The 13,632-nt window shown below is 31.9% G+C and overlaps 1 protein-coding gene across 1 annotated transcript in view; it reads right to left on the reverse strand.

Moving 5' to 3' along the window:
• Positions 1-10,315, reverse strand: part of LOC150110016 (NAD(+) hydrolase sarm1-like) — a 51,447-nt gene extending 41,132 nt beyond the window's left edge. Inside the window, exon 1 of the mRNA XM_090390639.1 lies at positions 10,260-10,315. The gene's annotated coding sequence lies outside the window, so the exon portion shown is untranslated. The remainder of the gene's footprint in view (positions 1-10,259) is intronic.
• Between the last annotated feature and the right edge of the window lie 3,317 nt (positions 10,316-13,632).

Genomic DNA, 13,632 nt, shown 5'->3' on the forward strand with positions numbered 1-13,632 from the left:
CAAATCATGACTCCTGCTTGTGCTCTTTGGTCTCTGTCGACTTCACTGTATATCACATTAAAATTTTCAGTTCTCATAGTTCCTTTTAATTTCTTTTTTGTTTCAGTGATTACTGCTATTTTAAAATTTCTTTCATTTAATATTTGGTCTAATTCTATTTCTTTATATGCTATTCCTCTTACATTCCAGTTTGCTATGTGTATTATATTTTGTCGTTTCCATTTTTGTTTTACCTTTTCCATTCCAGGGTCGTTTCCCATAGATTCAATCCGATTATCTTTTTCTGTCAGCTTACAAGTAGGATTATAAGTAGGATTATATAAGTATTTAAATTAGGCTTAACTGGCCTGACACATGTTTTGAACTATTGGTTCTCATTAGAGACCTGACAGAAACCTGAAGAAAATAAAAAGTCTCTGTTCAGTATACTTTAGCAATCCTACGTCAGAAAGTCATATTGATTATACACCTACTGAGAGTTCAGTTATGACGGGTAAAGTAGTGAACAGTCTGGTTTCTGATGAGAACCAACAGTTCGAAACAGCTGTCAGGCCAGTGAAATGTAATTTAAGTACTAATAAAGAGCGAACATATGGATGCTCCTGAGCAAAGCTCTTGCCTTTTAAGTAGTGTCCAAGATTTCAATGTCGAAGGTCGTTTGTACATAAACTCTCTTATTTATTTCTCGATACTTTTAAGTTTCTTTTTATACTTGGTGTGAAATATGAATTTTTCCATAATATTCTTCATTTTAATATATAACTTATACCATGTTGAAGCCATTCGGCTTCAATTTAGCAATAAATAATTTTCCTTGAAAAGAAAATGTCTTCTCCCCATTGCATTTGAAAGAATCATGAATGTTAGTAAGTTGACACCAGTCAGTGTAATGCATATATTTTCCATCGCACAATTAATTGACATATATTTTAAATGCTTTGGTGTAGATAAGAGCAGGTTTATGTATCATACATAGATAAGAAGCATATCACTATAATACTTGAGGTTAAAGTAAAACATATACGCTTTGTTACCAGCATGCTTTGGGTTCGGATCGCAGTAGTTGCAGATTTGATTCTAGAGGAAGTTTTTACCTTTTTTGGTTTCGGTCTGTTCCTAATTTGGTCATCTTTGGCGTGGCAAGTAGGATTTTCCTCCCTTCTAGAATAAATTCCGTTATTAAATTTGCTAACAGAACATACCCGACCTACAAATAACACTAGATGGTATTAAAAACACGGTATGGGCATGGCAGCTGTATGTCATATTTCGTCACTTTCCTTCCATCTAATCCTATGACAAGAGTACCCTCATGTTTCGATTATTAAGCATGAAGTTTGGCGGATGTCACTTACTCCACTGGTAAATAAAAAAGGAATTAGAAAATTTATATATATATATATATATATATATATATATATATACTAGGCCTATATATATATATATATATATATATATATATATATGTATATATATATCAAAAGACAAATCAAAACCTATGGTCTTTAAAGGACAAGATCCAGCAAGAACTAAAATAGTAAGAGATAAGATCTTAGAACAGGTGAATTCATTTAACTACCTAGGATGTATGATCACATATGAAAAAGATATAAATGTAAAAATTGCAAAATATTTAAAAATAACAGGTGTAATTAACGCTATATTTAAACCAAACCTAGTTCAAAAACAAACCAGATTAAAAGTATACAATACATTATCCCTACCCGTCTTAATGTATGGAAACGAAATCTGGACAATAAAAAAAAAGACAAACAAAGATTAATAACAGCAGAAATGAAGTTTATGAGAAAAACTGCAAAGTATATACGCTATTTGATCACAAAAGAAATGAAGAAATTATGAAAGAATTAAACCAAGAACCAGTAATAGAAAAAAATTAAAAAATATAAATATAAATGGATGGAACACGTTCAAAGAATGAAAACAGAAAGATTACCAAAACAAGCCTTAAAGTACAAGCCATTAGGGAAAAGAAAACCAGGACGTCCTCTTAAACGATTCAACGATGACTTCTAAGGCCGGAACAAGCCTGCTAGGCCTAAATCCTTGATACGCATGATGATGATGGCATATATACATTATTTTATTTATTTATTTTTCATTTATGTTTTTCGTGATTGGGATTGCCATGAAGCTACCGGACAGTAAAACTGAATCGTGGAGATAATGTCTTTTATTAGGATATTAACTCAATTATAATTACATTACTTTGTTGTTTATTGCCTATGAACTTGCATCACTAGTCAAACGAATCGCATAACAGGAGTTGGAAGACATTTGAGATGATGACGTTTTGAGAAGTGTTGAAGTATGTTCATGATCCAAATTGAACTCTGTACGGAGCTTGTCAGTGTTGTACTCCTGTTTCATTTTGCAACTATCATTTCATAGCAGTGTATTTTACAGAAAATGCATTTTCTCTTTTTTGGGTCTTCCTTTGCACTGCAGTATTGTTCTTTCGCTATAATATCCTATAATAAACAGCAAAAACGCAATATATAGTAAATCCAACCAGCAAACGCGACATTGTTTAAAATCTCCGGTATATCTATATCGGCTAAGAGAATTTCTTGTATTTCACTACTTTTAATACGAGAATGTTTTTCATAAGTTTTGTTCATATCGACAGAATTAGCAAAAAGTACTGAAGCCTTTCTTCCGGTTGGGCAATAAAACTGCCTTCAAATAGTAAATTGATTAATCAGTAAATAGTTTTGAATTTTTCAGGTTCGTTTCAAATTCTAGCTCCTCCATCAGTCATGTTTATGGTCTAGGAACACATAAAAGGAATTTAAGAATACAATAAAAACGCGGATAACTTTCGCGCTTCACTCTTTATCAGTAAATTTCATTCCAACAGTCTGATTCTCAAAAGTTCCACTTATTGGTTTGACAGATCAGAAAAATGTACTTAGTCATTTCAGCTTACTTAGCTTAATTAAGTGTGATTATTGGATACTCTGTGGAATGTAATTTGAACGGTGGGTGAATCATCCATATATGCACTCGTTGTTTTTTTTAGTAATCAGGAACAGTACCTTTCAATAAGATAGTGAAAGGACAGTAGAACGAGCTCAGGACGAAGGTATCATGAGAGGTGAGATACTGGGTACCCTGGTTTTATTTCTGTGTTTAATTTGGAAAGCATCTACCTTCGCGGAACAGAAAGAAAAATCTCGAGGTAGTTGGTTGGAAGAATGGCAGATCATAGAAACATGTCTCGTTTATCATAAATAATGATCTCACACCAGCCGATGAAAATTATACTACCTAACGATATTCAGAAACGTCTATGATACAGTGGAATTTGAACTGAATCTATAGTATGCAAGTTGGAAAACAGAGGTGTTATCTATTCGGCTAAACAGGTCGACACCAAGGTAAGGAAATTTGAAAACAATCACATGTTCACTGAACCCTTTCTTTACTTTCATGTGTTCAACACCTGCAGTGGAGCAGGTGGAATGGACGTATCTATTGATATGTCTGAAGGGACAACAAAATGATATCATATGTTTAAACAACATATCAGATCATGTACATCCCGTAACCCTATTCTAAATTTCGAACTAGTGTTTCAAGGAGCTCACAAGGAACGTCTATTAGCGTTAATGGTTATTGCAATCTGAAGTCTCAGTCAAAGGTATATGTTGAAAGTGCTAAGCATGCTTTCTGAGGAAGAAGTCCAATACCATTATTATTATTATTCACATATTTGATACACAGTCAAAACAATATATCATTTAAACTAAAATTTGACCGGTAATGAATACTTCAGATTCCACCCAAGAATCTAAGAATAGTCTGTCAGGTAGCGTCGTAAAATATGGACTGTTCCAAGTAATGCTGTTTTTCGTAGGTCATATGGGGTCACTTCGTTGACGTTTAATTGCTGTAAATGGTTGGATAGCTTCTTTGAAATTGCACGAAGTGCTCCGATAACTATTGGGATGACTCTGGTGTGTTTAAGCCAGAGCCTGCCAACTTCGATATTTAGCAATATTTTCCAGTTCTTTGTTGTTAGTGTTGTTATTACTGGGTACTTCGATATCGATAATCCAAACCTGTCGATGTTAGATGGTCTATTGTGTTTCAGTTTGTATTCGAAAGTCCCAGAGAATTTTCACTCTTTCGTTTTCCAGTTCTGTCTCTATTTTATGCTGCCACCAGTTAACAGAAGTGGGAAAGCCATATTTTTTGCATATATGCCAATGAATTATTTTGGCCACTTGATCATGGCGGTATTTATAGTTAGTTTGTGCTATCTTGCTGCAGGCACTGATTAGATGTTCTACAGTCTCATATTTCATCGCATAATCTGCATTTGCTGTTATTATTGATGTTCAGAATTTTTGCTTTCTTTGCATTAGTTTGTAATGCCTGTTTTTGAGCTGCTAGAATAAATCCTTCTGTTTCTTTTTTTAATATAATCATATTGTAGCCATTGCCACGTCTTGTTCACATCAGTTTTGTCCTCAGTATCTCGAAGAAATTGGCCATGCAGGGGTTTATTTTTCCAGCACACAGATCGGTTAGTTTGCTGTTCCTTTTTGTAATCGGATTTGTTTCCTGTTGCTTTTAGAAGGCCCTCTTGTGCAATTGTTTGAAGCATTGGCTCAGAGTTTTATATATCATTAATGTACATATTAAACAGTAGCAGCTCAAGAACAGAGCCCTGCAGCACGTCATTAGTCACAGACCTTCTTCTTCTTCTGTATTCTAATCCTCAATAAATTGCTCTCTGATATCTCTGCATCAACTACCCTCTCATACATCTCACCAACCCTATATCATTCCACATGTGCTGCAGTTCAGTGATTCAAATTCCATGTGGTATTCTATCAAAGGCTCTTGCAAAGTCCAGGAGAATGACTGTAAACCCATTACATTCATCCAACTCAGCTGTTACTGTATTATAAAACGTGAACAAGTTACTGAGGCATGACCTACCCTTCATAAAACCATGTCTCCCCCAATACGGTATCCCATTTCCATCTATCCATTCACCACCGAAAGTCCAAGAGGAAAGAGCAAGGTTTTTAAATTACCCAAACATACATGGTCTCAATCAATTTTTTACAAATTTTCCTGTCAGAAAGTGTAAGTGTATTTTCTAAGTTTTTCTAAGCTTATACTATACTTGTACTAAAAGAAATTGGTTGTCCTTAACTCAATAGAAATGGCTTACTTTTGCAAAAACCAGTTAATGGAAGTATTGTTTGCACCTTCTGAAATATGTGCCATGAAGAATAGTATGATGTTATAGCTTTACTTGGAAAGATTTCTCCAGGAAGTTTAAGTCCCTCTAGCAAAGTAGTCATACCTACTGGAAAACACATATGACCCCCTCTTCCCCCATGATGTTGGTTGACTTGATATAATTTGAACCAACCAACCAACGGAGAATGAGGTAAGTTAATACGAAAATGACTTTGCAGACATTATTTAGTCATCTTTAGAAAGAAAAACTTAACAAAGGAATTTCTTTTTTTTTTTCAATGTTATATCAACATTCCTTCTTCTTGTTCCTTCCCTTCCTCCTTTACCTTGCGGTAGTAGAGGAGTTTTCTACATTTAATCGCTGCCGTAGCGAGGATAAGGTGGCCGGTCCTATGTCTGTAGATCTGTATGTGTTCACGGGCAGGTTTGCCTGTTCTGGAGGACGAAAAAATCCGAGTATACGGGTAAAATACCCCTACCCCCATATGAGACCGGCTAACTCACCTTTCGTCGAATGAGATCAGATAAATGTTCCTCATCTGACGGAAATTGAACCCAGGTCTTTCTGACCAAAGGGCTTCATCTATACTGACTGAGCTGCGGAGACTCGTTATATCACTTAAAAATAAATAAACATAATAAGTCCTTCCACCCTAGAAACAGCTATTTCAGCAATGGAAAAGAAGAAATTCACCAACAACGAATGGTTCTGGAGAAAATTATTTCCTCCAAATTATAAAGGAGCATGTTCACTCATCTGTTCACTCGACCTGTATAAAATATAATTAATACCAGTTTCGAATGAAACAAACAATTCCTGGTTTTCTGAGCTGAGTCCGTCATTCTGGTTAACTTTCGTCAATGCATAACTAATTTCTTACGTTTCCATTAACCCAGATAAGCAAAATGATCTCATTTCTTTACATTATGAGATTCTGGATTAAATTCCAAAGATGAATGTCATAATTTTATTGTTTATATCTCGCGTCCAATCGGTTTTCTATTAAAATTATCCTTTATTCAAATAGTATTGATTTCTAATGATGCAAATATCAGCCATCATTGGCTAATGTTTTGAAAATTACAAACTCCAGTAGTGCCTAATCGAAAATTTCCTTAATTACATATGGATACACTGTAACTTATAATTTCTAAAGTGTTTCTACAAAATGTAAATGAGATTTAAAGCATCTCTTCCGTATCCAATAAGAATTTTTTTTTAATTCGTCCGTTATTTTAGTTCTACAAAAATCAACGATGAATTGCCAAAATTTCTGAAATTTTATTTTATATATATATATGTAGAAAGTTTTTTACCTTGGGTATAATACATTAAAGATACCAAGCTATTTTAATTATAAACCTGGTTTTAATCCATTTCCCAAGTAAGCAAACAGACAAGTAAGTCAAGTTTGCGCCTGCAAGTAGTGCAAGTCTGGGTGACCCGCATGTAGTGCAAGTCTGGGTGACCCGCATGTAGTGCAAGTCTTGGGCAACTCGTGGTAAAGGTGGAATAAGCTCTGATCACTAATTTTAATATTTACCCTTAATGCAAGCACATCTCCTTGAGGAGATGTATGATGCTTTGTATTAAAGGCAAGAGGCCACTACCCAGACCGGTTTCGACCTTTATTGAGGTCTCATCAGTGGGAGCCATGCTTAGACATACCAAGGTTTAAGTAATACAGAGCTTATAAATATTTTACCAAAACAAGTTACCATAAGGTGCTTTGACCTTATTAAATAAAAATCTCAGTACATCTCAATATTATATATATATATATTATTATTATTATTATTATTATTATTATTATTATTATTATTATTATTATTATTTTATTGTTATTATTTATTTATTATTTTATTTATTTTTAACTTCTGTCATCGATTCAAATAATACTAGCGGAGCTTATCATGCTAAACATAAGATATGCCTGTAAAAATGAATGGACATAACAGAAGAGGAAAGAATGCTTAGGTATTATTTCATTGAATAACCGGAACTCAGGAGATGATAAGGATAACGTGAGCATACAAAAGATGTTGTCAATACTTGACCCTTTTGATAAGATTATGTTACTTCCTCGTAGGAAGACTAGATAGCCACCTGTGGAATATACATTTGGGAGGTAACTTTATTCTCTCACTTTTCAGTGTACATTTATTAAATTAGATGTACAGAAATGATGAGAGAGAACCATAAAAACTTCTGTCTATATAAATATATATATATATATATATATATATATATATATATATATATATATATATATATATATATATATATATATACGCATTAAAATAGAAGTCCTTATATTCGTCTTTTATTATTAAAAGATTAAAATAATTAAAAGCCCTGAGGGCTTTTAATCTTTTAATAATAAAAGACGAATATAAGGACTTCTAGGCAGAGTCCGTGTCTTTTTAAGTAGTGCAAACGAAGGCAATTCCTATTGCCGAAGGTTATATTTTCATAAACTGTCTGGTAAAATTCTAAACTTTTTAGTTCCAATATATTTGGATATAAAATGATGATGGAGCTTTAATACCATCGTTAAGTGTAACTCTTTTTAAATTCAACTTGAATAAACAGCATCATGTCAACTTCTTTTCCAGAAATGTTCGCTGCATGTCCAGTACCACGATGACGAAACACGATAATCTCATCTTAAAGGTATTCTAATATATAACCTGCTGCGATTGTCACAAAACTTGCTTTTGATGCTTCTACAAACAGTATTCCCACTGTTGGTGGTTACAACAAGAAATTGCGCAATTTCCTGTTGTGATGAGAATGATGTCACTGAGCAACATGTTACTGCTCTGTTAAGACAATATGTATACTCATCACAAAAATTCCAAGATTTTCTAGGTTTGTTATAACAAAATAGTGTCCGATTTTTGAAGTTTAATAAATATGATTCTTGTAGTATGATTTTTTATTTAAGTAAGATACAATATTTATTTCTTTATTATTTCTTCCAAATTAATAAATTTGGAAGAAATAATAAAGAAATAATTTGGAAGAAATTTGGAAGATAAATTAAGAAGTAAATCTGATATTGCAAGTCTGTCCTAAAAAAATTCCGAAATTCCTTAGATATCATACTTGTTTCTTTTATGACGAAACACTTGTGGTATTTAAGATATTTGCTTGATCTAGTATTACAAAACAAAGCATCAAAAAAAAAAAAAAAAAAGCCGAAATGTAGGATTGTGCTTAAAGAAACCTGCTAGGTCTGGCCTTAAAATATCAACAGTTAATGAATGTTTCATTAGTTAATTAAATTATCATTAATTGAAATTTTAAATATATTATATAAAGTACAAATTTGAACGCACCTGGATATCTTGAAGGAAGGGATGATTTCAATATACTATATTAGTTTAAAACTGTGCCGAAAATTAGTATATTAAAAAAAAATGTGGAGGATAATGAACTAATAACTGTGCTTGGAAATATGAAATGGGAAGAATTAAAATTAAATAAATAAAGTCCCTTATATCCGAGGTATGGTAAAAATAAAAACTTTATAAGAACATTACTTTTACATTTTATAGCACACTTATGGAATGCAGTAATTGAAAAACACGGCATTTTTTTGTTTTTAATATTAATAAACTTCCATTGTTTTGTAGCCAAGTAAGCACATTGTTTACTTTCTGAAGCTTTCTGGAAATACATCAACGAGAATATAATTTTCTGTGTGTGTGCCTTTTACTCGTGATTTTATTAAGGGTTTCGATGGCCTGATAGTTGTTTTCGATGCTGGGTTTCAAGTTGTGTTCTGAATGCTAGCTTACTTTTGTAAGGTGTATATTTTTGGGAGTGAAATCGTTATCAGTGTCCAAATCTGCCTAGTTTCCATTCTTTGGTTCTTTTCTTTAATGCTATTAATATTTCCTTAATTCTGTCCGAACTCCATAACACAGTCGGTTAAATGAACATTGTATGCTTTGTGAGGAAATATTTTCGTTCGTATTCTCGCTTTCTAAAAGCGAGAGAGATTTATAAACGAGCTTAAACTAAAGCTGAGATAGACGTTTTTTTCCTTCTCCCCCCCCCCCAGAAGACTGAGATTTTTCCTCCTGAGAAACAAATAAATCCATCGGTAAACAAAGCAAAATATCGTCTTCACAGTCTATCATGCTGATTCTCTTCGTAGTCTATAATTTTCAGTGTGATAAACATAGCAGACTATGAAGAGGGTCAATCGCCCGATCATTAATGAAATTAATAATGAGGCCAATCTTCGGAAACGTCATTCGGGCCAGTTTTAGCTGGCATATAACTATACGCTTGTTACTTTTGCTCATTAGCACAGAAGTTCCAAAGTGTGAGTGTGTGGAGTGGGACTTATTGAGACACTTTTTTAGCGACATGTGCAGGAGCACTTTAAAAATAATTTTCTTGATCCGGGTAGCAATTTGAATCACAGAGATTGGAATAATTTAAAATAATTTGATAATCTCTATGACTCTCCATAAATTTTAATAATTGGAATCATATGAAAATGAATCAAATTCTGGGAATTTGATTTCTTAAATTTAATTTTTTTAATTTTAATTTTATTTTATTTTAAATTCGCTGGAGATATAACATGCAATGATACTTAATATTCGAAATATCTATATTTAACTTTATATCACAAAAATAAGTATACCGGTAGCTAATTTTCATATCATGTTCTAGAGGGACGTAAAATTGATAAAATATTTTAAGGGATGCAAAGTATACAAGTTTGGGAACATCATAAATATACCTTATTACCAGTGAATGCTGGTGGAAAAGCAGAATTAATTAGTAACAGTATAGGTATAACAGCATACCGAATACGTAATTTTGTTGAGAGATATATTAACTTAGTTGTTCATTATAAGCATATGATTCCAAACAAAACCACTTATCGTAACAGGAGATATAATTGAAAGTAACAGGAGATGTAGAAAGGAAAAAAGCAACTGGTAATAGTTGATATTGGAAGAAATAATATTACAAATCATTAACCATTACCTACATCGGTTCACAATTCAATGCTGAAAGCCGTGCACTGAATCCATAAGCTGATTTGGCAAGAAGTCAATTGGATTCACGGATAATCCATTTACAAATCGAACAGTTGCGCGTTGTTAATGCGACAAAACAAGTGGTCGGAAATTGAGATTTTTCTTTCGAACAGCGAATTGACATAATATTCTTTTTCTCTGTGACTGAATAGGAATGCGTAAACAAGGCTCTGTAGAATTTTTTTTCTTTTTTGTATTATTTTCTTTCATTCTAAATAACTTTTCAGGTCAGTGACTTCAAGGCCTTTTACGTGCAAAGAGAACGCAACTCTTCTTGTATTATTCAGAGCAAGGCTTTCCGACAAACATATGGTGAGTGGGTGTATACCGCCAAGGGTGTTTGATTTCATTTACGTAACTGGTTATGTAGGATGGAAATTTCCCAACGTGCAAGATATTTTGAAGAGAAATATTTAGCCAAATTAGATTACATAAAATTGTCAAAATACTGACAATAAAAGTTAGTTATAAATGTGATTTAAATCAAATGTAAAAAAAAAAAAAAAATTACAAATGCAAGTGTTCAGCAGCTTTGAGGTATCAAATTATTATTCGATATTTTCAAAAGATATTTGTCAGTAATAATAACTAATTAACTGAATAATATATCTCGTGAGTCCATGAACTTCTGCTAATGAAATTTATTATTCAAGAATAGTTGAAATTTTTCATTAATGAAAGTACTTCGGTTTAGTTTTCGATGTTAAATTAACAATTAACATCAGTTATATGAATTTTTCAGCCGTAGTTATAGGTCGGGTCAATGTACGTTTTCTTACTTTTATTTATCCGATAAATAAATGACAAATGTGTTTGAGTTCCATACCTTCTGAATCCACTGTTTTCATGTATAATACTTCGTTTCTTCTTCTTTTCTCTTCAAAGATTAGGCATTTGCCTGTTCTGACTTCACTGATTTTTCTGTTTTGTAAATTATCTTTTTCTTTTCCCCTTGAGTCTGTAATTATCCACTTCTTTTGGTATCCGATATCTTTCCATTCTATACAAATGCTCTTTCCATTACCTGTATATTCCTTAATCTTTTCAGTTAAACTATAAATAATTAAATTTCTTCAAATGTCTTCATTTTTTACAACTTTATCCAACCATTAACATCTTAAAAAGATCATGTCTGTTATTTTATTTTCCTGACAAAAGTTGTTGAGTGTTTTAAAGCAAAAGTTCATTTTGCCACCATGGAATCAGTGGATGTGCAAGTGTCAAGATAAGATATCATCATCATCATCATCATCATGCGTATCAAGGATTTAGACCTAGCATGGCCTGTTCCAGCTTTAGAAGTCATCGTTGAATCGTTTAAGAGGACATCCTGGTTTTCTTTTTCCTAATGGCTTGTACTTTAAGGCTTGTTTTGGTAATCTTTCTGTTTTCATTCTTTGAAATGTGTTCCATCCATTTATGTTTATATTTTTTTAATTTTTTCTATTACTGGTTCTTGGTTTAATTCTTTCATAATTTTTTCGTTTCTTTTGTGATCAAATAGGGTATACTTTGCAGTTTTTCTCACAAACCTCATTTCTGCTGTTGTTAATCTTTTTTTTTTTTTATTGTCCAGATTTCGCTTCCATACATTAAGACTGGTAGGGCTAATGTATTGTATACTTTTAGTCTGGTTTGTTTTTGAACTAGGTTTGGTTTAAATATAAAGTTAATTACACCTGTTATTTTTAAATATTTTGCAATTTTTAAATTTATATCTTTTTCGTTTTCACGTGTGATCATACATCCTAGGTAGTTAAATGAATTCACCTGTTCTAAGATCTTGTTACTTACTACTATTTTAGTTCTTTCTGGATCTTGTCCATTAAAGGCCATAGTTTTTGATTTTTCTTTTGATATTATCATACCATAATCTTTGGATATCTCATTTAGATCTAAAATATCTTTCTGTAGTTTATCTTCAGAATTTGTAATTATTATTTGGTCGTCGGCAAAGAGGAGAGTGTTTAAGCTTACTGTAGGAGATAGTTTAATTCCTTGATGTAAATTTTTATTCCATTTTATTATTATTTCATTTAAGTAGATATTAAAAAGAGTTGCTGAGAGGGGACATCCCTGTCAGACCGTTTGGTTTATCTCTCTCGTATATGATAGCTAGTGATTTAATCTTATTTATATTTTTGATTATTTTCATATATACTTCTGATAGCTTTTAGGATATTATTTGGTATTTTTCTTTCTTTTAATATGTTAAATAATATGTTTCTTTTAACTTTGTGAAATGCTTTTTCAAAGTCAATAAATGCAATATATGTTTCTAAATTGTATTCTCTTCTTTTCTCTATTATTAATTTTAGGCAAAAGGCCGGGTCTATACATGATCGTCCTTTTCTAAATCCATTCTGTACTTCTAAAATAAAGTTTTCGGAATATTTCATTAGTTTGCTATTTAAGATTCTGCTATATATTTTGTAACAGGAATTCAGTATACTGATACCTCTATAGTTTTTAGGGTCATCTCTGTTACCATTTTTAAAGACAGGAATCACAATTGGTTTTTTCCATTCTATTGGGGGAATACCAGTTGAGTAAATATTATTTAAAAATAATAGGAGTCTTTCTTGGAATCTTGTTCTTGCGTATTTATATAGTTCTGAACCTAGCTTATCTTCTCCAGGTGATTTTCCGTTTCTTGTTTCTTTCAGGCTGATTTCTAATTCTTCTTCAGTTATTTCCTTTTCATTTTCGTTAATTTTTTGCCAGTTGATTTTTTAAAATATTTATCTCTCCACAGTTCTGTGTAGTAATTTAGAAATTTTTCTAATTTCAATTCAGTGTTTAATTTTATGTTTTCTTTGGTATCTGCATTTAAGTGTTTCAAAATCTTATATACATTGGGTCTTATTTTATATAAATCATGTTCTAAATTAGAAACAAATTTGTTCCATGATTCTCTGGTTCTTATTCTTTTATATTCTATTTCATCTTCTAATCTTTTACTGCTTAACCATTTGTGATAGGCTTCTTTTTTTATTTTTGATTATTTCTTTGATTGTATCATCCCAGATCTTCAGTTTTTTCCTTTTATTGAATTTTTTGGCCTGTCCTAAAATTTCCTTTACTGCTGCATTTAGTATTGTTTTTATATTAAGCCATTATATTTCTATTTCTTTATTTTGTTTTATTTTATCTAGATATTGGTTAATTCTTTGTTCATATAGCCATTGTACATTTCTGTCATTCAATAGTCTAGTTTTATAAACAAATGTTTCAATTTTTCTTTCCGTTCTTGTTACTTGTAGCCATTTAGGTGGTAATCTTAATTTTATTTTAACAAGGAAGTGGTCACTGCCGATTTCATAT

Source organism: Typopeltis vanoorti, chromosome 1, assembly GCF_054136105.1.
Source record: "Typopeltis vanoorti isolate ZY-2024b chromosome 1, IOZ_Tvanoo_1.0, whole genome shotgun sequence".
In the NCBI taxonomy this organism is placed as follows: domain Eukaryota; kingdom Metazoa; phylum Arthropoda; class Arachnida; order Uropygi; family Thelyphonidae; genus Typopeltis; species Typopeltis vanoorti.